The sequence below is a fragment of the Nematolebias whitei genome, chromosome 11 (genome assembly GCF_014905685.2).
Source record: "Nematolebias whitei isolate Nwh7 chromosome 11, NemWhi1, whole genome shotgun sequence".
Classification (NCBI taxonomy): Eukaryota; Metazoa; Chordata; class Actinopteri; order Cyprinodontiformes; family Rivulidae; genus Nematolebias; species Nematolebias whitei.
The window spans coordinates 33,170,184-33,195,385 of record NC_056508.1 but is presented as its reverse complement, the minus strand read 5'-3'; the positions used below and the strand labels follow the sequence as shown (position 1 = coordinate 33,195,385).

Genomic DNA, 25,202 nt, shown 5'->3' with positions numbered 1-25,202 from the left:
AGACCCGCACGATTACCACCCAAACGGTGTTAAACGCGCATCCGAGCGAGACAAACAGCCTCCATCCAAACGGCGCTGTGTTGATGATGCACGCACAGCTGCCCGGCGCCCACCGGCTCACATCGGGATAAATGTGGGACCGCAGGCCGGGTCCGGTGGAGGTCCCCGCTCTCAGCAAAAACAACACACGCCTCTCCTGAGCGAACGCGAACGGCCGTCATCCATCGCGTCTCAGCGATCAGCAGCTCACGGCGGCATAAGCGTGAGACAGCTGAATGAATCCAATGACGGGCCCCGCCCTCAGCGAGAGCGGCGCGCGTCCCTCCAGAGGAAACGTGCGCTCCCGCGAGGCTCACAACCTTCACTTCGACAGCACGGCGTTGATGACGTCACGCCCTCCACCTCTCAACGTTCGCACAGCGACGTTAAACGTGCAGCCTCTCGACGTCACCAGCTGACACACGCCTCGCCTCAGCGCACACCGCCCCGCCCGGACATGAAGGTTGGTCTGCGATCCAGACACAGCGCACGGGCGCGCGCAGAACAGCCCTTTCGAGGAAGCCTCGCCTTGGGTCACGCGGAAAACTTTTCCGCGACGCATGATGGCGGTCGAGGCGGAGTTTTGGATGACGTCCGTTCAAAACACGGCACATCCTTTAAACGCACGTCCACTCCACGAACGTCACGCAGAGTGGCTAAAAACATGCTCACCGGACAGATGGATGGACAGAGTGTTATGCAAGGGTTACACGCTGCAGTTTACAACCCGACCCCCTCCGTTCGGAGGAGTTATAGAGACGGTCCTGTCATCACCAGACCAAGTCTCAGCCTTAAATGCAGAAGTCCAAGAGCTTCTGATAAAAGGTGTAATCTCAAGAGTTCCCAACGAGGAGGAAAACACAGGGTTTTACTCACGCTACTTCCTGGTCCCCAAAAGGACCGGAGGGATGAGACCGATTCTGGATCTGTCAGCTTTCAACAAAGCGATCATGAACAGACCTTTTCACATGTTGACGAACAGACAGCTGTTGGACAACATCCAGAAAAACGACTGGTTTGTTTCCATCGATCTAAAAGATGCTTATTTTCACGTACCAATCATCCCAAAACACAGAAAATTTCTGCGTTTCGCCTTTCAAGGGATGAAGTACCAGTACAACAGGCTGCCTTTCGGGTACTCCCTCGCGCCTCGTACGTTCTCAAAGTGTGTGGAGACAGCCCTGCATCCACTGCACAGAGCAGGGATGAGAGTTTTGTTTTACCTGGACGACCTGCTGCTCCTGTCTCACTCCAGACAGGAAGCGCTGATACAGGCTCAGGTGTTGGCATCACACCTGCTAAATCTGGGCTTCGCCATAAACTGGAAGAAAAGCTCGATTTTCCCGGCCCAGACAATTGTTTATCTGGGAGTGGAATTAAACTCAATTACCATGACGGCTCGCTTATCACAAACAAGAATCGACACTCTAAAAAAACCAACTACGCCACGTAAGACCTGGCAAAGTGGTAACAGCTGTCTCCGTCATGAAGCTGTTGGGAATGATGTCATCAGCTCACACAGTGGTCCCGCTGGGTTTGTTACACATGAGACGCCTCCAGAGGTGGTTTACGCGTCTGCGTGTGGATCCAGTAAAACAAAAAGACGGATGATCACTGTCCCTCCCTCCGTGAGTGCAGACCTCCGACACTGGGGAAACACCCTGGCTCTGTCAGAGGGAGTCCCCGTCAGCAGACCCACGTCACACGTGTCAGTCTTCACGGACGCGTCTCTGTCAGGTTGGGGGGGGACATGCCTATCTCAAGCAGTAGGGGCGCTGTGGCCCCACCGCACATCAGCCCACATCAATGTTTTGGAGTGTCGCACAGTGCTGAATGTGATTCAACATTTTGCTCCCGTGCTACAGAATCAGCACGTGTTGATTCACACAGACAACATGGTGACTGCTGCGTACATAAACCGCCAGGGGGGTGTGCGTTCAGCCCAGATGTTACACATTGTGCGGAAGCTACTGTGTTGGGCTCACCAAAACCTGCTTTCCATCAGAGCGGTTTACATACCCGGCGTTTCTGAACAGAGGAGCAGACGTGATGTCCAGGGGCGGCCCACGTCACGCGGACTGGACTCTCCATCCAGACCTGATGTTTCAGACGTGGCAGAAGTTTGGCAAAGCAGCTGTGGACCTGTTTGCGACGCGAGAGAACGCTCAGTGCCAATTATGGTTTTCCCTGAGCCCACGAGACGATCCACCGCTGGGGGTGGATGCATTTGCCCACAGCCCGTGGCCCAAAACGCTTCTGTACGCGTTCCCCCCCTCCTCCTCTGATTTTACGGTTCCTGAACCGAGTTCAGGAGGAGGGACTGACAGCTCTCCTGGTAGCTCCCGAGCGCGTGAACGCACCATGGTTCCCAGTTCTGCAGCGTCTGTTGTCAGGTCGCCCGTGGACCTGCCATGGAGGGAAGATGCTCTCCTTCAAGCAGGAGGAGCGATCAGGAGTTACCTGGAAATAGGCCAGCACCTGTGGGTCTGGCCGCTGAGCGGTCCCGCTTAGAGAGGATGGGTCTCCCTCAGGAGGTAGTGCGCACAATTCAAGATTCACGCGCTGCATCTACCACAGCCCTGTACACATCAAAGTGGACGGCTTTTCAGCGCTGGTGTACAGAGAAAGGTCTGGAGGCCACTTCATGTCCATTAGGTGGCGTGCTGTCCTTTCTTCAACAGCTGATGGATAGGAAGTTGGCATTCAGCACGATTAAAACGTACGCTGCAGCCATCTCTTCCTGCCACGAAGGGTTCGGAGACAGAACAGTTTTTAATCACCCGCTGATGAAGCGGTTTTTAAAAGGTGTACAAAGACATAGGCCGGTTTCACGCCCACTCGTTCCACAGTGGGATTTAACGCTGGTCCTGCGAGCCCTGATCAAGGCTCCTTTTGAGCCTCTGGATCAAGTTTCACTTAAATTCTTGTCTCTTAAAACAGCCCTGCTGCTGGCTTTAACATCCGCTAAGAGGGTGAGTGATTTATCGGCCCTCTCTGCCGCTCCGTCATGTCTCAGAATCCAGGCTGACGGTAGTTCAGCTGATTTCAGACCAACCCAGCCTTTATGCCTAAAAGCATCACGAGCTCTTTTAAATCGAGACAGATATCGTTGGAGGGATTCTTCCCTCCCCCCACAGATCAGAAGAAGAAGCATCTTTTCATCTTCTCTGCCCGGTGCGGGCGTTGACGTGTTACATAACGCGCACAGCTGCAATGCGTTTCAAACTCAACAATTGTTTGTGCATTATAGAGATGCTTCTGCAGGTCGCCGTTATCCATCCAGCGCTTGTCACACTGGCTGTGTGAGGCCTTTTCTGAAGCCTACAGAGCATCAGATTTAGGGCCTCCTGTCAACCTCTAAGCACACTCCACCAGGGGTATCGAATCTTCGACTGCTCTGCATAATGGTATGTCAATGCAGGACATTTGCACTGCGGCTGCATGGTCAACACCCTGCTCATTTATTCGCTTTTACCTACGTGATGTAACGGCTCGTTCCATGACACATTCTGTCCTTAGTGCTCTAACAGAATGAATATTATTGTTCTCATGGAACTCTGTTTAAGCTCACTTCTGTCTGCATGCATTACAGTGTGAGATGTTGTTATCAGTCACAAGTCGTGTCTGTGATTTTGGTTTTATTGTCACTAATCAGTTCATGACTATTGTTACCAATCAGTTCATTTGATCAATAATCAATTCATGGACATTAATCTGTTTATACTGTTCAGCCATGAACCAGTTGGTTCATGCCCCCCCCCCCCCTCTTTTCAACTTCTTCTTTCCGTTGAAAGTTTTCCGGGGCATTCATGCTTGTCAGAACGCATAGTTACTCAACATGCGTCTGTGCATGGCACATAATTACGCGATGCGTAGTTATGCACACGGGGAGCTGAGTGACAAGACGTTTTTTGGGCAAGCTTCCGCTTCTTACTGTGTTCGAATGGACCCAGTGAGGCGAGGACCACATCCGCTTCGCCCTTAACCCATCAGCGACAGCCTTAAAGGGCGAAGCCTATATGAAATAGAACGTTGGTTACGTACTGTAACACCAGATTCTATGAATATAGGCGTAGCCCTTTAAGCGTCTGGCCTCACTGGCTCCTAAATGGCTGAAGAAAAAAGCTATTTTGGGAGCCGATTTCCCGCTCTTAACGTAATTTATACGGACCGGGTGGGGCCCACACAGCAGGTGGGCGTGGACTAAATTTTTTCAGTGCTTATGCTCTGCATAACGGGATAAACCCATCAGCGACAGCCTTAAAGGGCTACGCCTATATTCATAGAATCTGGGGTTACAGTACGTAACCAACGTTTTACAAACATTCCATTCCCTTAAGGTTATATTGACTCTTTTTTTTTTTTTACAGATTTTAATTGAATATTTGGGGGTAATATTTTTATGAGCTTTATACATGACCTGTAAAATACTATATTCAACCAAATCATAAAATTTAATAATTTCAACTGATGAAAATAATATTTGTTGGGTGACCACAGCACTTCCTACTAATAATTCTTATAGCTCTTTTTTTGTAAAATAAAAATAGGATTTGTAATTGTTTTGCATGATTTTCCCCAAATGTCAATACAATAGATTAAATATTGAACAATCATTACATTATACAATATATACAAAGCTTTGTCTTTCAAAAAAAAATTACTTTATACAGTAATGCAATTGATTTAGCTATTTTTATTCTTAAGTATTTTACATGAGATTTCCATGTCAGCTTCTCATCAATAACGAGACCCAAAAAGTGTATTGCATTAACTATGAATTTCAATGCTGTCAATTTTAAAGTTGTTGTTTAAAGTTAAAACTATTAATATTGACAAAGTTTAGAATTTTATGTTTATTTGACAGTGATTTCAATTTTTTGAAGGCTAAATACAAATAAAAGGTGAACATTCAATTATTTGTATAGTTTGTAGTTTTTCTGAGGCTTTTATCTTGTTTATATCAATATCAAATTATATCATTATCGACCGAAATTAAGAAATATATCGTGATAAAAGTTTTGGCCATATCATCCAGCCCCAATATCTGCTAAATTAACCGAGTTAGTCCGTTTTACATTTTAAGGCCAGTTACCTGTGGCCACCATCTTGAATAAGACTGACTTCAAAAGTTAATCAGCTGAAGATGTACATACAATGGTTACTTTCAATAAGTTTCGTTAAAATTTGTCCAGTGGTTAGTGTATCAGACAGACACACACTCCCACACACAAGCCGCCCCTGCAAACATTATTGTCCGCCTGCCTTTTGGTGGCAGGCGATAAAGATGGGAAGATATTCTCCTCTTTGCAAACAAAGCCGTGCCACAGTCGAAGAGTACAAATCAAACAAAGGTCACACCACACGTTGCTCCTTATATAAATTTGTAGCTGCTAAAAGAGCAGCTGATAACAAGTAGGTAATATATATCAGTAAGTGCAGCAGAGCTGGAGTAGGAAGATGGATGCCTCCTGTGAGCCTTCCTCTTACATAAAGCCATCTCTGCTCCCATGTTGCTGAATGACTTCCCACCATTTGGCTCCCTGCGGTTAACTTGTCAGCCCACTCTCCATCTCTTGCCTCTATACCTACAAGTGACACTGCGACTGTTCTGTCACCCACCTCTCCTCATTTCCCCAGGAGAAAATGTTCAGCCCCTCCCTACCTAGCTCCCAGCAGCCCCCGAGGCCTGGGACAATTAAAACGAGGCGAGAGCTCAGTCGGGCTGTCATGGCGGGTCTCAGATGGGACCTAGCCTGTGTGGCTGCAGATACGAGAGGAGTTTGGTTTGTGAGCCCAGAGAAAATAATACAGTGTGTCTGTTGTAGTTGAGCTCAACATTCACTGAAGTGAAAGGTGAAGGCAGCACATCAATGTCCTGAGAGCAATGCAGTCTGCTAGAGTAGATATATTTGGCCCTACAGTATTCAGACAATGCCTGACTGTGCGGACACACACACACACTTACACACAAATCCACGGTTATATTCTAGCGTCAGCCAATTACAGGCTTGCCCTGACTGCCCTTAACTATGCTCCCTACCCTCACTTCCCAATCCAGGTCAACCCCTCCGCACTGATTTTTTCTCCCCTTCTTGCCACTTTTCACTCAGAATCCCTGTCTTCAGGCTCTGAAATATTAAGCAGGCCCATCTCAAAACACCTTCAGGCTCTAAAGTCGGAGCCGTCTCCCAAGCAAGTTAAGAAAAAAAAGGGTGTGCAAAAGGGAGAAAGTGGAGGAAGGTCTGTTGCAACAGCTCATCAACATTATTAAATAATTTCTTCCCTCAGCAGTCCCAGGGTGGTCTTGGGTTCTGTTATTTCCCAGTCAGGGTTCAATGGCCTCAGCTCCTATGGTTGAGTCTGGCTGTTCTCCTTACCTAGTTCTGCGCTAAGCAGGTGTCAGGGGAGTTTCCCTTCAATTAAGCAGAGGTAAAGTAATGCCTCTCACCGTGGCGGCACCATGAATACATTAGTCTAGCTGTCACCACAGGCTATAGCAACGAAACGCATGGAGAAGACAGACAGCTGAAAACTAGATGAACTAGTGCAAATGTGTTACTGGTACTTTTTTTTTTTTTTTTTTTTACCAAATACTTTGTTAAGATGCATTAAGAATGTCCTAAAGTAGATTTTTCAAAACCTTGTTTCATTTAGAAGTTTATCTTAACTATCAACTTATCTTTAGTTTATAAAAGCAGAGGTTTATCATTTTGGTTGTCACTGGAAATTAATTAAAAAGTTGTTGTTTTTTTTTTTTAGTTCAAGCGATAAAACTGGAGAACATTTAATTTGTGTTTTGTATTCATGCAGATGAAACAATAGCATGAACTGCAGTAATTGTTTGGGTAATAAAGAAAGATTGGCAAATCCTTCTCTTTTAGTTTTATATTTTAGGACAAGGATTTTAAAGCCAATACTAGTCTAGTACTAGTGCAGATTTTTTATAGTTTGGCCAGTGAACAACAAATAGATATCCTCATATTTTGCTCACTCCAGAAAGCCATCTGAAATGGCTACTTGTAAAATTATACTAACAGGAGCAATCATCCCTTTCTTTGTCACTCATGTGTGAGTACTACATTGTTGTGGAAAGGTGTATTGAAAGGAGCTGATTGATGCCTTGACTGCAGACTCTGTCTACCTCTCTTGCTGATGAAACATGTCAATATAAAGACACATGAATGCAGCAGCCTGTCCTCCATTTTCTCCTCCTCCTTTCTTGTCAGAGGCACAGGGAATGACGCAGTAAATACAGATGCAGTGTGAGCTGTAATTCTGGGGGCCCGTGGTCTTTTTATCTGCCGTGACAGTCTCTGCTACTGTCAAAATCAAACACCCGGGCATGAGGGGGGGGACAAAAGCCAGCAATGCCTTTAATAAACTGCCAGGCAAAGCACAGCAAAAAAGGAGGCACTTAGCTCTGCTCTGCACTGGCCAGGCTTGTCTATGCAGCGGCTGCAGCTGAAGGAAGTCTTGAAACAGAAACGAGGAGAGCGCTCCTTCAGGCATTTGTAGGCATTATGCAGCTCACGACGGCTCAGGCATCCAACATCATTGCACTTACCAAGCACCGTCTGAGCCAATAGGACAGCGGGGAATGTTGGGCACTCGCAGTGATATGCACACTGAGATGAGGACTAGAGTAAGAAATGGTGGGGGCGCCCACTCTGCACCTGCTCCCCAGCTCTGCTACAGCGTACAGCCCCTTTGAGCTGCCAGGGTCAATTAATTACGTCCTTTTGTAACGCTCTCCATTAGGATAAATAGAAATCAGTGAAGAGCAGTACGACAATAAGGAGAGCTCTGTGAAGCAAAACAAAAGGCCAAGTCCTTTTGCTGTTCAAAAATCAATAAGTCAAAAAAAAAAAAAAAAGAATCCCACGTTTCAACAAGTTAAAAACATTTCCCAAATTACACCATTTTCAGATGTGCAAATTTGATTAAAGCAAACCAAAAAACAAAACAAAAAAAAACCCATTCTTTTAACAATTAATTAGAAAAACAAAAATCGTTATGACAACCTCACATAGTGAGGACATAAAATACATCTTTAATCACTCTTGAAAAGATAAACGTACTCCTAATTATTCAGGTGACTCCTCCTTTGTGTTTGTGTTGTAAAAGATGATGAGCAGAGCTGTTGCTCGGGAAATAGGCAGCTTTTTGTTCTGACCCCACAGCTGTCACCAACACAAGAGGGTCAGTCACTGGTCAGTCACATGCGTGCGCACACACACAAACACGTTTGTGCAGCAGAGCGGTGACAGGAATGTTGGGCTTTAGGTGCCAAGACTCTGGGGGATAATATCGAACTGTTGAAGAAGAATGAAATCACCAACTACTTGGTCTGTGTTGGTTCATAAATACACCCATAACAGTATTAAGGCACTTCCTCATAATCCAATTATGAGCCATGTGTGTCCACATAAATCAGCCATTTTCATTTGAGCTTGCAGTCTTCTAGATCACCATGACTACTGCAGTAATTGAGGCGGTGCTGTGGAGAGGCTGTGCAGTTTACCTCTATCGGAGAGGTCAAGAGGAAAGCAATTGGTTGACAATGATTATGCCTTGGCTGATTAGGCTATGGTCTACTGCTGAATATTTAGCACTGATTAGACTAAAGCCTGTAGAGAGCTATGTGGCTCGGTGACAGAAAGAGACAAGCCATAGGGCAGGGAGAAAAGGCTACTAATCAGCCCAAGCTCGCTAAACCGGGACATCTTGGATTTAATGGCCGACTCAAGCTGATTTTTTTTACATTTTAAACTGTAATAATATTCTATTTGTGATAATGTTATCAAGGGGGTTTTACAAAGATGAACAACAGCAGTGAATAAAAATTTATATCTCATCAGAGCATAACCCCTTACATTATTACAGGAAAGAGATGAAATGAAGTGTTGAATGTACTGCTACAGTGATAGCTTACATGATGTAAACAGATCTACAACCAACTGTGCAACATGAAATCCATACAGCGCCCCGTATTATTAAACAACACACAAAATGGCTTCTAGAATCCCCTCGTGGAGATGCAAGTCCTTCCTGCTTGGCGGTGATTGAGATATTAAAACTGAAGTGCCCTCGTGATCATAACGGAGGAGAGGCTGAATGAAGAAATACAGAAAAACAATGTTTGTAGAGAAAAAGAAACGAGCAGAAGAAATGACAGCAAGGCAAACAGAACAGAGAAACGAGGGATGGAGGCAGAGAGAGAAATGCACTCATTTTCAGAAATATTAGCCGTTGTGATCTTTAATAAAGAGGTGCAAGTGATTAGGATTCTATCAATGGGCTGATTGTGAAGTCACAGTCGTCGTTGAAAGCATAAATCAGTCGAGTCAGGTTTCCTTTTTTCCCTTCTTGAAATAGTAAGCCCTCTTCTCACTTCTCTTTTTTCAATGCCGCTCAACGTCCTAAAGTGTCAGAGAGGCAAATGCAGACGCGACCATTGACCTAAATCATTTTTTCCCCAGCACATTAACCTCCATGTTTCTCCATCTTTTAAGCAAATCCCAGAACACCAACAAAAGGGAATTACTCCAATACAATCCTCAAGGAACGCTGCACAATGAAAACTAAACCCACAAAACCTGCCGAGCTGAAGTATCACTCTCAACTCTGAATCTTGAAAAGATTCAACAGAAAAGAAAATATGGAAAACACCAGGCTTGATCGGTTACAACAGAGATTTGTTTTTCTATCAAGCAATGTGACAAAAAAAAAAAGATATGCTGTGCAAAGTGGAGGCACAAAAACATTATGGTACGCCTTGGAGCAAACATGGAAAATATCAATAATACTTTAATTACTCTAGCCCATGTTTATGAAATGCAATAATCATTCATTAAAGATGCAGACAGCGGCAAGCAGGCGGCCTGGCCGGGCGTCAGAGCTGCGTGCAATGGCAGGAGAAGGGGGGGAATAGGAGGACTGGCGTAAATGATTCATGGTTTGATATCTCTCCTGTATAATGGGCTCCTCCAGGGAGCTGCAGGGGCTCCACTGCAGCGACTGCCTGCCTGCCCGGCTGGCTAGATGACTGCCTGCCTGGCTTGCTTCAGCTCTGCTCAGCCTGCTTCTGACTGCTCCTCAAGATTAAAAAGCCTTGCCTAACCATGAAAAGCTGCTCACTCAAAACAAAAAGAAGGAATATGCACACATAAACATAAAAAGAACTGAACTGAATCAACGTCATGTGACAAAGAATCTGAGGGCAAACAGAGAGGGAGTGAAAGGGAGGGGGGACCTACTCTAGAAACATATTAGCTGTAGAAATACTGAGGATGCTTGGAACGTCTACTGAGACTACGGGAGCATTTTTTTTGTAAAACACACTGTCTCATGCTGTCCACGTCAGCACCAAAGCTTTTTCAAGAAAACAAGACAACTGTAGGAAACCGGTGACAAAATGAAGATGTCTCATCATCTTAAACAGGAAAACAGAAAATATTGGCTTCTGTGATACTCCTGCAGTTCCACAGAGCTGATAACAAAATGCATTTCAAAGTTGTAGTGAGAACACATTTCTCCCTCGTTTCTGCGTTTCGTTGGGCTAATCATAACATAGACAGTTTAGTGCCATCTCGCATAATTAAATGCTTTGCACTAACCACCTAATGCATACTAATTTGGAACAATCCACTTCTAGAGTTGGCAGACCATGAAGCTCCCTCCAAAGGAGGTGCTCATTGCTTTCTCCTCTCTGCATGGGCGTGTGGTTAGTGAAACACATACGCGTTGATTTGCAGAGCGGTGAGGTGCTAAAGGTCAGGTCGTGCACTTGAAAGAAAAGGTCAAGCATTATTACAACATGACTAAATAAACAGGCTACGCACAGCCCCCAGACCAGCCGCTGTGGATGCAGGTAGTCTCTACCTACAAGCTGTACTACCTGCCTGTTTGGCTGGTTGGGATTCAGCTTCATCCCTTGTCTTTATCCACATATCCCTCAAGCTCTACGACAGCTGACATGAGGGCTGTCAAATCCTGCCTGGATTCTTATCCACCCGCTGGCTTTATTGCCCTCTTCCTCCTGAATCACAAACACACACACAAAGCAAGAAGAGAGAAAGGCAGGCAGGGCTGCTGGAGCGTGCTTTAAAGCACATTAATATTAATTGCAGCAGTAGCTGGAATGATAACATAGACAAGATGCCCCTGAGAGGAAGATGGGCGCAGTCAGCCTCTGCTTTTTTTTCTGTTAGCAGCCCTGCTCATCTGTAGGACGGGCATGATGAGGCAGTCGACTGACGAGTATTTCATCTTCAAATTGCTCGTTTTGTATTAGAAGGGGTATACCCTCGCCAGTGAGGGGAATTTGTGTCAGCAACTGTGTGTAGGCGTGTGTATTTGTACGTGCGCATGAGCACGTCTGTGATAAAAAAAGAAAAACTAGCGAGATGAATTATTAGACTACTGACATCAACAGCAATTGAAATGTGCTTCAAATAACAGAGTGCTTAAGCGATTCTGCTTTTATCTCCTCTTCTACTCCTGGCTCGAACGCCTTTTATGTCCTCCACACTGAACTCTGTATTCTTTGAGCACTGAGCTCATTTTAACATGTAAATAATCTACAGTTCTGGTGAGGGAACCTGCTGTATCACTGCAGGGGAAAAAGTAGAAATTGAGCTGAAGGCAATCTTCACCTTCTGCTTCCCCCCCCTCTCCTTGTACAAATAGCAAGCCGCTGTAGATATCAACAGATGACAGATACTGTACATCCCAGTCATCCATTTTTAACCTCACTCCCCACCCCACCCCCACTTATGTCAATTATTTTTGAGAAACCTTACACGGTCTTTACTGCCGCCTCACAGCAGTGGGTTTTCGCTGCGCGGTTTTGTGCTCCCTTTTCCGATTTCCCCCAAGACTCATCAATGCCCCATTACCAAGTCAAATCAGGTGGTGCTGCAGATATTTGCTGAGAACCACGGCTGCACGCAGCGACACAGACATTAGAGGATTCATTCAAGAAGCCTGGGAGGTTTTCCACCAGCAGCACCGCCCGATCACAAACAGTGGCAAGGAAGTGAACAGAAGGAGGGGAAAAAATCATTGCTTGCTAAATGCTCGTGAGTGGTTTATGGCTCAGAGGGCAGTGAAGGAATAAGGAACGTGGTAATGTATCTCACTGACTCTCCTTTATGCAGTCAACTACATTTTAATCTCCGGGGCTCCCTTGTAGTCACACATTATTGTTTCCCATTTCATGTGTCAAAAGCAATTAAAACCAGCCTGCGCATTCCCGTGTTCCATCAGCATAGTTTGTAAAAAAAAAAAAAAAAAAAGAAACAGAAAGAAAAACTCTATCCTCACATTTATACATACACGCCCACATCTCCAAGCTAAATTTCCAGAAAATGTCAAACGCTTCTCTCACTTTCATCGTTTTAATCTCACTGCGACAGCGACTACAAGGTGGACGAGCTCTGTGTAACGCGAGCAGCAGCGTTAGCAAGGTAGACTGATAAAAAGCAAAAGCAAAAAGAGAACGGTGGAGGGTGGGGGTGGGCAAAGAGAAAGTGTCCTTTTAGTTTCCCGTGCCTGTTGTCAGCCTCTTCATAGCTGCAGGTGCACAGGGAAGACAAATACAACTCTTGGGAAGTGTCAGGCAGTAGTAGAAAAAGACATGAAGCATTATTGTGATTTTTTGTTGTTGTTGAAATTTTCACAAGCCTGTTGGTGATTGGAGGAAAAGGCTGTTAAATACAAAGGGATATACGAAGAAGAGAGAGAGAACTGCAGCTTTTTTCAAGGAAGGGGTCTCGAATGGCTGCCAGAGGTGGTGGTGTATCTCCCCACGTGATTAGGCCTGTCACAGTAACATTTTGCTGGGCGATTGTCTCAGAAATTATTGTGATAAACGATATTTTTGAAGTTTAACTATAATTAATTGTCAAATTTTAGAAGATTTGATTTGTTTGTAGTGTAGTGCATTTTTTGACCACCTGATGGCAGTATAAGACTGTTTGAACCAAAGGATGGATAGTAGAGCAGCTTGTCTCTAAGAAAAATGGGAGGGAGGGCCCTTGACGTGACATGGGCTGACATGGTGACATGGCGGATGCGCGGTGATTTGCACTCTTTAGCATAGCATTTTTCACACAAAGCTTTAAATAAATAAATCAGTAAACAAGTCCTCAGCTTCTTTTTGCAGAGAAAAACAACGTTTTACACGAAGGCACGGGTTTCAACTGTGAATTTTGGGTTTATTCCTGAGGTCGACCTGTTAGCTTAGCTTCTTAGCTTAGCTGCTTTTAACGATTCAAAAACGTGATTTTGGATGGTTAAAACAGATTTTAAAGAGAAAATGAGAAAGGGAGGTGTCGGTGAAGAGCACCGGAGTTGAGCCGCGTCTTCAGTAGAAAGAGACACGAAGAAACGATAAAGCCGGTAAATGAAAACGAGGTAGATAATTTTCATTCGTCATGCGATTAATTGATTTATTGTTTATAGTGACAGGCCTACATGTGATTTTATTTATTTATTTTTTGTTGAACCTTTATTTAACCAGATTAAAAAATAAAAACTATTGAAATCAAGACCTCTTTCACAAGATGATGTTTCACTGAGGAGTAAAATTTAAACTACTGTTATAAAAAACAATCTGGCTTTCATTACAGAGTCTACGTGTCTTATGCTTTTGTGCACGCTTGCTGCACGAGCATGATATGGAGCCAGATGCCATCTTCCTTTGCTGGTGTTTGCAGCGAGCACTGGCTTTATGCCGAACAGCACAGCCATTCGCTGTATGCCAAGAATAAAGAGAGCGCCTGAAAGTCTAAGTGAGCTCTGCTCGCCCTCAATCACAATCATGAAACGTGTGAACAAACAGAACATCCGCCACCTTGATGAGGGATTTGTGCAATAGCGCCGAACCATCTTGTCAGTCTAGTGAAAATTAACCATAGCGAATCAAAATGGAGCGCAGCAGACTGGACGCATCCAGAAGGAATTTTTCTGAGATGTGACAAGTAATTAATTAAGTTGTCAGCAGTAGCATACTATTAGGCGTAAATGAAGGTGCAAACGGTAAAATCTTTTACAGATCGTCGACAAAGAATCTACACAAAGAACTAGGCAATGCCATGCTAAATAGCAGTTGAAATGGGGAGGAGGGTATGGCCTCGGAGTGAGCTGCTATGCCCCAGCTCTGCAAAGTGACAATGAATCCTACGCTGAGTCGATTTGCTGCTTTTGAGTGCCTGGAAACTTGTCTGGTGGAGTGCTCACAGGGGAGACGCAAAGATGGAAGAATGGAGGGACAGAGCCTCACCTGTCGCTGTCCTCTATTTGTCTGTGCATCCCTGGAGGCTTTTTGGCTGCTTCGTACAACAAAGGAGTTTGTGTGCATGTGTGTGTGTTTGTGTGTGTGTGTGTGTTGGGGTGGGGTGGGGGGTTCAGTTGCAGAGGAAAAGGCTCTGTGGCCATCCACAGACAGCAAAAGGAAGAAAGGACGACTTTACAGGTAAATAATGAGGAGCAGCTGGCTGAGGGCTATGGTAAGCTCAGGTTTCAAGCAATCAACGATGGCACACTCCTTCACAACAGAAATATGGATAGCACACCTTTTTTAGTATTTAAGTTGTCTTGCAGGCCTTTAAACCAGATTAGTTTAAGTTGCCACCAAAGCAGCAACACTTTATTTATAGTATGAATTTTAAAGACGATGCCGCATGTGCAGACATCAGATGTGCAAGGCGAGATTTAACCTGACTTTCAAGTCCACAAAGGATGACACAACGCTGTTTGAATATGGGCAGCTGATGACAGGAGTAATTTGCCACATGGCTGATTTGAAAAAGAGCCCTTGAAGATGACACAGAAAGACAACTGTATTGTCATTTTAAAGAGGATCTGTGAAATCAATGGGACAAGATCAATGCTGTCTCTTCCTCTCTCTTTCTCTTTCACAGCACTTTACATAAGCACCGATCACCATCACAGTGGCCACCATCTAGCTCACCGATTTCCTGTGCAGGACTTTGGTCAGCACACAAAGCTTCGCTCACCCCATCAGTTCAACGGTCACTTCCACAACTTCACATACAAAGTAGGAAGGAGGAAGAGGAGGTGAAGAAAGAAAGGAGCTGAGGCAAAGTGAATACCACAAGCAAGCCAGAGCAAAAGCTTGAGGCGAGAAGGGAAAGAAAGAAAATTTGAAGGAGACATGGCGTCTTCATTAGACTACAGCAGCTAGCCAAGCACTGTAGTAAGAGCCGCTCATCCTCTCAGTTAATTAGGATTTCTGCCGCTTCATTTTAGGACGAGGGACAGGGTGTTGGGAGGCTTGATTGCTTTTTATTTCCCAGCCTAACGGCTCTGCTGCCTCTGCCACCTTATTAACAGAAGATCTTGCAGATTTACAGCTTTGCAGCAAACATCAGTTTCAATAACGACAAGTAAACTGTTAAGGAGCACGCACGCGCACACACACACACAAAAACACACACTCCTTTCCCCTCTCCTGTCACCACAGAAGAGCCTCACCGCTCCTTCACCGAATTTAATTTCCATAGATGTGCCCTTTTCATCACTGATTTTTATAAACACATTAAAACGCACAGTGATTTGCCTCTGTAACACTTCAAATATTATACAGCCAACCCCAGGCCAGAAGCACAGAGCAAACACTGAATGTCACATTTACATTCAACATTCAAGCGTCAGCACTTGTTCCGTCATAAATAAAACAGATGGTTTTAAAGCAGCGTGATGTGGTACTTGTTAGACTCAGAACAACACGTTTCTCTGAAAAAATATCAACAAATAGAAGAAAAAAAACCATCATTATTGCATGATTATGTCTTCTTTTAACTATACCCTTAAAAGCAGAGTAAGGATATAACTGACTGGTAGGAGAATAAACTGAATGTGTCTCAGACAACAGCGGCAACAAATCATACTTTAAAGACAACAAATATTGGATTCAGAACAGAGGACTCATCGTTTTTATTTGAATATAATCAATAATTGTGTTGCCTTGCAATATATTGCCTTCCTGTCATCTCATCCTGCTTGCTAATGTTTCTTTCATGAGACGGCCTACTGCTGGTGACATTATAGCTACAGCACTTGCACAAGTCCCCAATGGATCAGTGAAAACGGTTGGCGTAAAACACAATTAGTACGGTCCATATGGCTGCTAGAGGAGGAGGAGCAGGAGAGCTCTCCTGTGGTCGTTATAGAAGGCTGATCCTCTGTTACCTTAAAGATCAAATTGATGTCATAATAATTGGACCATTTGAATTCTGCCACTCTCTTATTTTAAAGCCGCACCTCCTGAACAGATTCCCATATTGTAGAATGATTCCTGGTCAAATAAATTGACCAACCTTGACTGATCACTCAGTCAATAGCTCCTTCATCATGATTAAGGGCTCATATTGGATAATGGGAAAATTTAATGTGAGGGGAGCATTACTTTCAGGTTTCAACGCTCGGTCTCATCGATTGGTTATCAGGCCTCTTTTTGACCAATGGAATGAGCTGATAAGAGAGCAGCGTGTTCGACCTACGTAAACTGAGCAGAGTAAACGATTTACAGTGCTTTAGGCGCGTCTCGTTCACTGATAGCTCTGTATGCCCAGCCTGACAAGCATTTTCTTGCCTGAGAAAAGCAAGACACCTTTTACTGAGTAGAAGCGAACAACAACAGCTTGAGGCAACAGATTTATTACAAATTGATCTATTAGATAGCACTGCTGTGCTTCGCTGTTTTCTCTGCCCCTCTTCCTCTCTCTCTCCGTCTCTGACAGCCTTCCCCTGATGGTAGCCTGAGTGTATCAGAGAGGAAGTGCTACAGTGGCAAATCTAAACCCAATCCTCAGGACTCATTTTCTCTGTGCCGGCTCCTGGCACCGAGGTGCATAGACAAGACCTAGTCGATCCAGCTCAAAGACCCATCATCCAAACTGAAGGCTCAGCATGCTCTGTGTTTTTTTTCCCCCCTCTTCCTAACCTGCAAGGACAAGCAAGGACACTGTTTACCGGATGCACCTTGTGAAACAGAGAGTGGACGGTCACAATGTCACCGAGGTCGTTTCCTTCCGGCAACATAAACCTTGAGCAACCACTCTCGCTTGCTTGCCTTCTCCATTAAAACATCGGTCACAGGCTGAGCAGCTCTACAAACCGTGCCTCGTGTGTACAGTCACAACATCAGTGCAGTATCCATAACAGCCACGGGCACTACAAAAGCACAACGAGTACATTAATAAAAGATCTATGGATGATTTATCTCATTCAGAACCGCCAAAAGCACAGAATAAAACTAGTACAGCTACTTAATTTAATGGCAAAGCCATGCTGGGTTACACAACATACTTCTGTTATTGACAAGCCTCTCAATAAAATAATCCATTCAATCAACTGCATTGTTTAGACTTGCTAATTAAGGTGGCTTTACCTGCATCACCACCACTGGGAAACCTAATTTAGACTTCCTACAACGTGTCAAGAATGAGTTTAAAGGAAATCCATCTTATTCACTTTATCTTTATCTGTACTTGTATAAATTATCAATAGGACCTACCTTTTACTTGTCTTGATGAACCTTAATATAGATTTGATGTCCAGTTTTTGGAATACGTAATGCAGTGTTTTTACTTTTTACCATATTAACACTGCTGTATTGTAATTTGTACCACTATACAGAGATAATACAAGCATCTTATAAATATTCAAGGAAGTGAAAAAAAAAAAGTGCAATTCAGTAGTAAGTCAAATGCAAGATTAGACAGAGTGCTTACCGGTCCAAGTAGAAACAAAATGTCACATGTTCCTTTTATTAGGCTTAAGGTTAAACTAACAGAACAAGGTTATGTAGCCTATTCAACAACATAAATTTGTGCTAAAAAATAGTAACAATGAGTGCTGATAGGAAATTACCCACACTCTATTGTGCTCCTTTCCTTTAATCACCTCTACCTTTCATCCATGCCACAGAGAAAAAGAGCATACAGGGCTTTCAAGCACAATGAGTGTTGCTGAAAAAAAAAATGGGGGAAGTACTAGAGATGTTGAAATGTTCCAGGGATAGTGTATATGTCTATATAAACATCTTGAGGCAGACATCTGCAGGGGGTGTGTGCAGTAAAACACTAGTATGCATTGTTTGTGTTTCTGCACCACTAGCACCATGCCGTGTCATTACATGAGGCAATCTCTTACCTAATCAGTACTGACACACACAGCAGCAGCAAAGCACTCCTCCTCTTCCAAACTACCACCCCCAATCCTTCTCCGTTTCTCCTCAGGGGCCAGCCAGCTGATCCTACACCATTTCATTTTCCTCTTTTACCGTGATGGCAAATGGCTGACTGTTATTTTACTTACAATTCATGTTTTGTTTTGTTTTTCAAACAAATAAAAGTACTATTCGTAGCCTGCTTTGCCAAAACTGGTTTATTCTTTGAATTTTATGTTGTTGTTTGACATAAATTTAGAGCGAAAACTGATGACTCCCAGATTCTGGTATCATTTAAAACCAAAAGGCTGTGCTGTTGCCATGATTTCATTATGTGTACATCTGCTGTTGCTTCACAACTCAAATGTTAGCCAAGCCTCTTCTTCCACTTTCCACACACTCTATTGTACAACCGCTTAAATACATAAGAGCACATGGGGCTATCAAATGTGGCGAATTACACACACACACACACACACACACACACACACACAAAAAAAAAAACAGAACCAACTACATGTGACCCACAGCCAACTGTGAAACACGCAATATATTTTATTTGTTAAAATGTGAGGGTGCCAAGACTGACCAGATCCAAACAGAATTTGCGAGTTAAAGTGAGACCGACTTTCCTACACGAAACAGATTTGATCACATCAAATACGGTTAGCACTATGCATTCAGACAGTTCATGATTGTTAACACGAACCGCGCTTGACGATACCATCTCTTCGCTACGATTGTGGAGCTGGGCCTGAATCAAACACAGACGAGAAAAGCTGCAGCGTGCTTGGATCTCCTCTTATGAGAGGTGAAGGGAAGCTGTCAAACAACACAAAACGCATCTAGTCTTACCTCCTCTGCTGTGCTCAGGGAAACCAGGAGGACGACGATGAGGAAAAGAGGGGGGAGTGCAGGGAGGGGGTGCCTCATTTCTGCTAGTGTGCCCTGTGCGTGTCAGTCCAATATCTTAAAACAACACATGCAAGGCTTTGCTACAGCCAATTACCCAGCTCTTGGCACGAGAACTGAAAAACATCTTCGGAGAACAATAAAGAGAGCTTGGCTTGTTGTGGGTGCTGTCAGTAAGTGCTGACAGATTGTTATTTTTAATGAATATACAGCACTTGAATGGCCCATCAAGAGGTCTTTGAGCGAGCATTGCTCCTTTGTTCAGGGCATTAATTTACAATGTAACAGTCAGATATCTAGCGATGAAACAGATCGCGAACAATGCCCAGGAAAAGCTAAAATCACTTCATCCACTTGTCTCCATTTTGTCCACTGCAAGAATACGTAATCGCTTGAGCATAAACACGAGGGTATTCAGGTTATGATTACAAATGTGCTGTCTAAATGCTTGATTACACATGATTCTCTGTGTTGCCTCAGGACAGCGTGTGTTTCATTGCTTACCTACTTTGCTCGCCAACAAAGACACTCGGTTCCTAAAATCTTTGAATGAAACAAACCAGCTTCATCACATTTCTTTTAAACAAAATGCCTCCTAACATGCAGGATAGCTACTTTATCGACAGCAAACAACACTTAACGCAAGTCAGTGCTAGAAGGTGTAAGAATTAAACAGTTAAATGGAAAATCAGCTTTTATGACAATTCTGGAGGATAACGAAGGACAGAATCTGAGGGTAAAAACAGCTAAAAAATGCTATTTGAGTGCAACATGTTAATACTGGATTCCAGAGTGTGTGTATTGACCTATCGTCCAACAAAGAGCACAGTGAAAAAGGATTTTCCTCATCATTGTTTGGCCTTTGCCACATATTACTCACAGGGAGCTGCCATTACTCAAACACATTAGTCATTAAAGGAAAATAGCAGGTTTATTATGCTTCACTTTTCACTGCTGTGCCGTTACCAAACTAGACGACTGTTCGATGGACAGGGTGCGTCGCTGGATGTGTTACTCAATGGGATGTTTTTTGTTGTCCTCGTTATTTTTTACCACTGTTGTACTTGAGATCCCATTGAAAATGAGACCCCATAAAATGCAGCAGAACCGCAGAGTGAAAAACATAAATAAAGCAAACACCACAATGACTTAATTTTACGATATTCTAAACTATCCTCTTTGCAAAACTTAAACAACTCTCCTTCAAAATAAAGAGGGGAAAGATCATTAAGGGGCTTTTTGGTCAAAGCTGTGCTAAAGTAGTAATCAACATATAGCCTGTAATGGAAGCCTTACCCTGTGAGTTTATAGACTAAGTGGTAGGTAAAGGAAAGCTAAATCACAACCACTAAACACTAGCAACCGAAACACCAAGAAGAAAATGTCCAAGAAGTGTATTTACTGGTTCTTCTAATGATTTTTTTTTATTCTAAAGCAAGTCAAATTACATCTTTTAGTGTGTAACCGTTTCCAGCATTCCATACAAATGTTTTAAGATCCTAAATTTAATGTATGATTAACTGTCGAATGATGTTCATTTATTGAAGTTTGTATTTTTTAATAACGAAAGGTAAGTCCTTAATTTAGAAAATTAATAACCAAAGCCCACATATAAAAAAGTTATTGGGTGGATGAAGTGTCATAATTGTTTATATTTTTAGCACCATCCAACAAAAGGCAATACTGTTTTTGTCTGTTTGCAACTTTAGCAAACACAAAAATAGCTACAAAGTCAGTGTTTCAGATACTGAGGCTAGGTTTGGTGTGGTAGCAGCTGAGAGTTATCCCCAACTTATAATCTGAGAGAAAACTGAGCTCATGAGACCCGTCATTAAAACTTTACCCTTGATTATTGGAGTCAACTCTATTTGTTAGCAAAATATTGCATTAACAAACGAACAAATTTCATTAAAACCTTCAAAAACTAATCTATGGGTGTATATCTACAACTTAGTAATTTCTGGTAGTCAGTCCAATTCAAGATGGCCGCCACAGTCAACAGATCGGCCAACACAAAAACGGCTATAAATGTCAGTTTTAAAAGTATTTAGCTAAAATTTGATGCAGTATCCGCTGAGACCAATTCACAACGAATATATCAAGTATTACAGACTGCACATCTTTGCTTAAAACGTTAATTGTTCACATCGGTTTTGTTTAGTCTGTTAGCAAAATATCTCATGAACCAGAGAAGAAAATTTAATAAAACAGTCAAAAAGTAATGATTGGACATTCACCTATAACTAACTTTTGGAGTCACGCCAATTCAAGATGCTTGCCGCAGAAAATCAATATTAGCTGGCACAAAGAAGGCGCCAACTCAGTCCATTTTATAGCAATTTAGCAAAAAGTTGGTGAGGTAGTAGCTGAGAGTCATTCACAACAACGAGTGCCGACAGATCTTGCATTAAAGGTGATATGCATTCCTTCAAGGAACGCTCGGCCTTTAATCATTTAAGGTCAAGGTGTCTTTATAGTCATTCACACCACATGTGGTACATGTGGTGGAATGAAACTATGTGCACAGGGTCCCACTTACATCCAACAAAAATACAAACTGTAACAAAAAAAACAGTAATAAGAGCTAAGATATGAACTAAGAAATAAAACGAAGAATATACTAAAGACTAATAGTACAAAGCAATGCGCCAAACAACAGCAGCACAAACATGAGTCTGTGTGAGCAGATGATTTAGATTTAGAAGGTATTATTAGGCCTGTCACAAGAACAAATTTTGCTGGACGATTAATTGTCTCAGAAATTATTGAGATAAAGGATAATATTGTTTGAAATTTGACAATAATTAGTCATTATTGGGGCAGCACGGTGGCACAACTGGTAGAGCTGCTGCCTCTCAGCGAGCAGGTCCTTGGTACAAATCCCAGTCCGGGGGGCCTTTCTGGGTGGAGTTTGCATGTTCTCTCCGTGCATGCGTGGGTTTTCTCCAGGTGCTCTGGTTTCCTCCCACAGACCAAAAACATGCATGTTAGACTGATTGGTAACTCTAAATTGTCCATAGGTGTGAGAGAGAGAGAGAGTGAATGGTTGTTTGTCTCGTTTGTCTCTATGTGTCCCTGTGATGGACTGGAGACCTGTCCAGAGTGTCCCTCGCCCCTCACACAGTGATTGCTGGACATGGGCACCGGTGACCCCCATGACCCAAAATGGAACAAGTGGGTAAAAGATAATTGATGGGTGGATGTTTGTTAATTTGTTTTGCATGTAGTACCTTTTTTCAACCACCAGATGGCAGTATAAGACTGTGAACCAAAGGATGGATAGTGAGGGAGCGAGCAGCGTGTCTCTTTGAGAAAAATGGGATGGAGGCCCCTTGATGTGACATGGGCTGTCTCTGATTCTCAAAATGGCGGACGCTTGGTGTGGTTTGAGCTCATTAACATAGCATTTGTCACATAAAGCTTTTAATTAGAAAAAAAAAAATCAGTAAACCAGTTCTCAGCTTCTTTTTGCAGAGAAAAACTTTTTACACAAAGGCACGGGTTTCAACTGTGAATTTTGGAGCTTTGACAAGACGGAGGTTCCCCCACCCAGGTTGGCCTGTTAGCTTAGCTCGTAGTTTAGCTTCTCAGCTTAGCTGCATTTAACGATCCAAAAACGCAATTTTGGACGGTTGAAATTGATTTTAAAGAGAAAAGAGAAAGGGAGGGGTCAGTGAAGAGCACTAGAGTTTAGCTTTTTGTCATCCAGTGTCTTCAGAAAGAGAGAGACACGAAGAAACGATAAAGCCAATAAATGAAAATGAGGCCGATAATTTTCATTTAGCATGCAATTAATTGATTTATTGTTTATTGCGACAGGCCTTGGTATCATTACCTTTGACTGCCTTTTTCTGCTTGTTTTGCACTCTTTAAAAAAAAAAAAATCAATTACTGATGAGTCATTCTTACTTTAGAAAAATTAACAAAAATGAATCTTAAGCTGCTTTAATTTGCAACCAAGCCTGTTAGGTTCATGCCATTCAAAGCTAAATAAACACAGCGCAGTTCCATAAATAGCCAAGAGAAAGGCAGCAGTGAAAGTTGTAGGACGAGATCGAGTCAGGTGTCAAAACTCAGGCGACGTCAACACATCACTGATAATGGACACGTGTCTTTTAATTCTGCAGCTTTAAACAAGCTGATAAGAGGTTAACATCAAAAATAAAACCAAATGACTGAGGTCAGCTCACATCACTGCATCAGGATGATTATGCAAGAAATGTGACAAAGCTGGCAAGCAGACTTTACAAACCACCAGTGTGTATAAAGTTTAATTTCTGCTTAGTGACCTCTTTTTTTTTAAACAACATGCCATTACAGCACACCTGAACAACTGCCAAACAATTGTTTGGACTCTGGAGGTGTAGCAGCACAGAAACTAAACCCCTCTCACTGTTGAGCTGTTTATAGCCACTGAATGCAACATGCTGTTTAAAAGCACTGCTGTCAAGGTATCAGAAGATGGGATGTAGATTTTATTCTACTCAGCCCAATAGTGACAAGTGAGAAAAGGCAAGCCTTGTTAGGCTGAAAATAGCTTGGCAGATATGAAGCCAAACAAATGTTTCTCACTCCTTTAATCATTTAGTGAAGTGGATGCTCATTAGGTTTAGTGAATAAGACAGTTTTGCAGAGTAGTCAGACAAGAATAATGGGGGAAAGAGTGAGTCACAAGCACGCAATAAAAACAGTTTCTTCACAGACCACAGCATCTTCTAACGTTTCATGTCAAATCTCTTGTTGCAACTACTTTCAAACTTGATGTACTTTAGCAGTGGATAGGTTTTTTAAAAAAAATTGCTGGATGTTGTGGTGTTCCCCTTCCTGTGGTTTGAGCTGCTGAGTGTTGCTGCCAGAATTCAGCAGCTGGTTCTGGATTTGTTGACAAAATTTCTCCAGTTAAAGATCAGCACCGCGTGATTCTTTTATGCTATCACAAGTCAACAAACGTGTTAAAGTCATCCAGCGTTAGTTTTCTTTACAACAAGCTCACACTGTCCTCGTAGGAGGGGGGGAAATAAGCACAAACTACGCCGAGCAACACAGCAATAATTAAGCACAAGTCTAACACACAAAGACAGCAAGTTAGCATCGCCGGCTAACGTTTCCTGGAGCTAATGACAATAGCTCCGTGGGCTCCGACTACTCTCTGGAAACAAGATGCTACACTAGGTGGTTCGGGGAACGACACGTTTGTTGAGAGGTGTTCAAATGTTGCCGTGTGCGTGTACCAATAAGTAATAAAGAAAATCATTTCACGGTGCGTGTGCTGCATGTGCTCTGAACTAACCGGTGTCAGCGAGCCGTTTGTGTCCAGGCATTAGACGGCTCCCACCTGGCATTCCCAATCAGTGCTAGGCAGCGCTAACGTTGGTTAACCAGCAAGAGTGAGTGAGCGTTATCAGTCCAACGTTTCCAAACTATTCCCGCACATGTCTCTCTCTCTCTCTCTTTATTTTTCTGGTTTATTTACTCACGAATGTCAAATACAAAGAAGAAGCTGGCTGCAGCTCACTGCACTTACCTTAAAAAGCTTGATCTACAACATCTGTGATTTGTTTGATGAGAGGCTGCAACAACAAACAAAAGCAGCAGCAGCAGCAGCAGCAGGGGCAATTAGCCACCGTTAGTGAGCCAAGTGTTGCCACTGCACAGAGTACAACACCTGCAGTGCCACCTGTATGTCTTTTCTCATGTAGCTATAACGGAGCCGGCCACGTTGGACAGAATGCTGTCATGAATGATGGGCTTAAATTTAAAGAGGGAGTAATCGTTGCCTGGATGCTCAGACTAATGTGTATGAGAGGCACTCAGCATGACAGCATCCTTCTTCATCTTGGGGTGAGAGCAGCTGGGGGTTCTCAAAGTTCAGCTGGTGAAATGTCGTCACCCACCGGCCAGATCTGGAAACACGCAGGGAGTCCTGGCTGAAGATGATGAGAAACTTCTCATCTCAAACACAAAACTATTGACTGAGACCAGGGGAAAACTGCTTACTGATTGGCATTTTAAAATGTAGTTTTATTTTACTAGTTGCAGCACGGTGGCGCAA

At 43.3% G+C, this 25,202-nt stretch overlaps 1 protein-coding gene across 1 annotated transcript in view; it reads right to left on the bottom strand.

Moving 5' to 3' along the window:
• rerea (arginine-glutamic acid dipeptide (RE) repeats a) overlaps window positions 1–24,706 on the bottom strand; it is a 137,490-nt gene extending 112,784 nt beyond the window's left edge. The window contains exon 1 of the mRNA XM_037684903.1: window positions 24,675–24,706. The gene's annotated coding sequence lies outside the window, so the exon portion shown is untranslated. The remainder of the gene's footprint in view (window positions 1–24,674) is intronic.
• Between the last annotated feature and the right edge of the window lie 496 nt (window positions 24,707–25,202).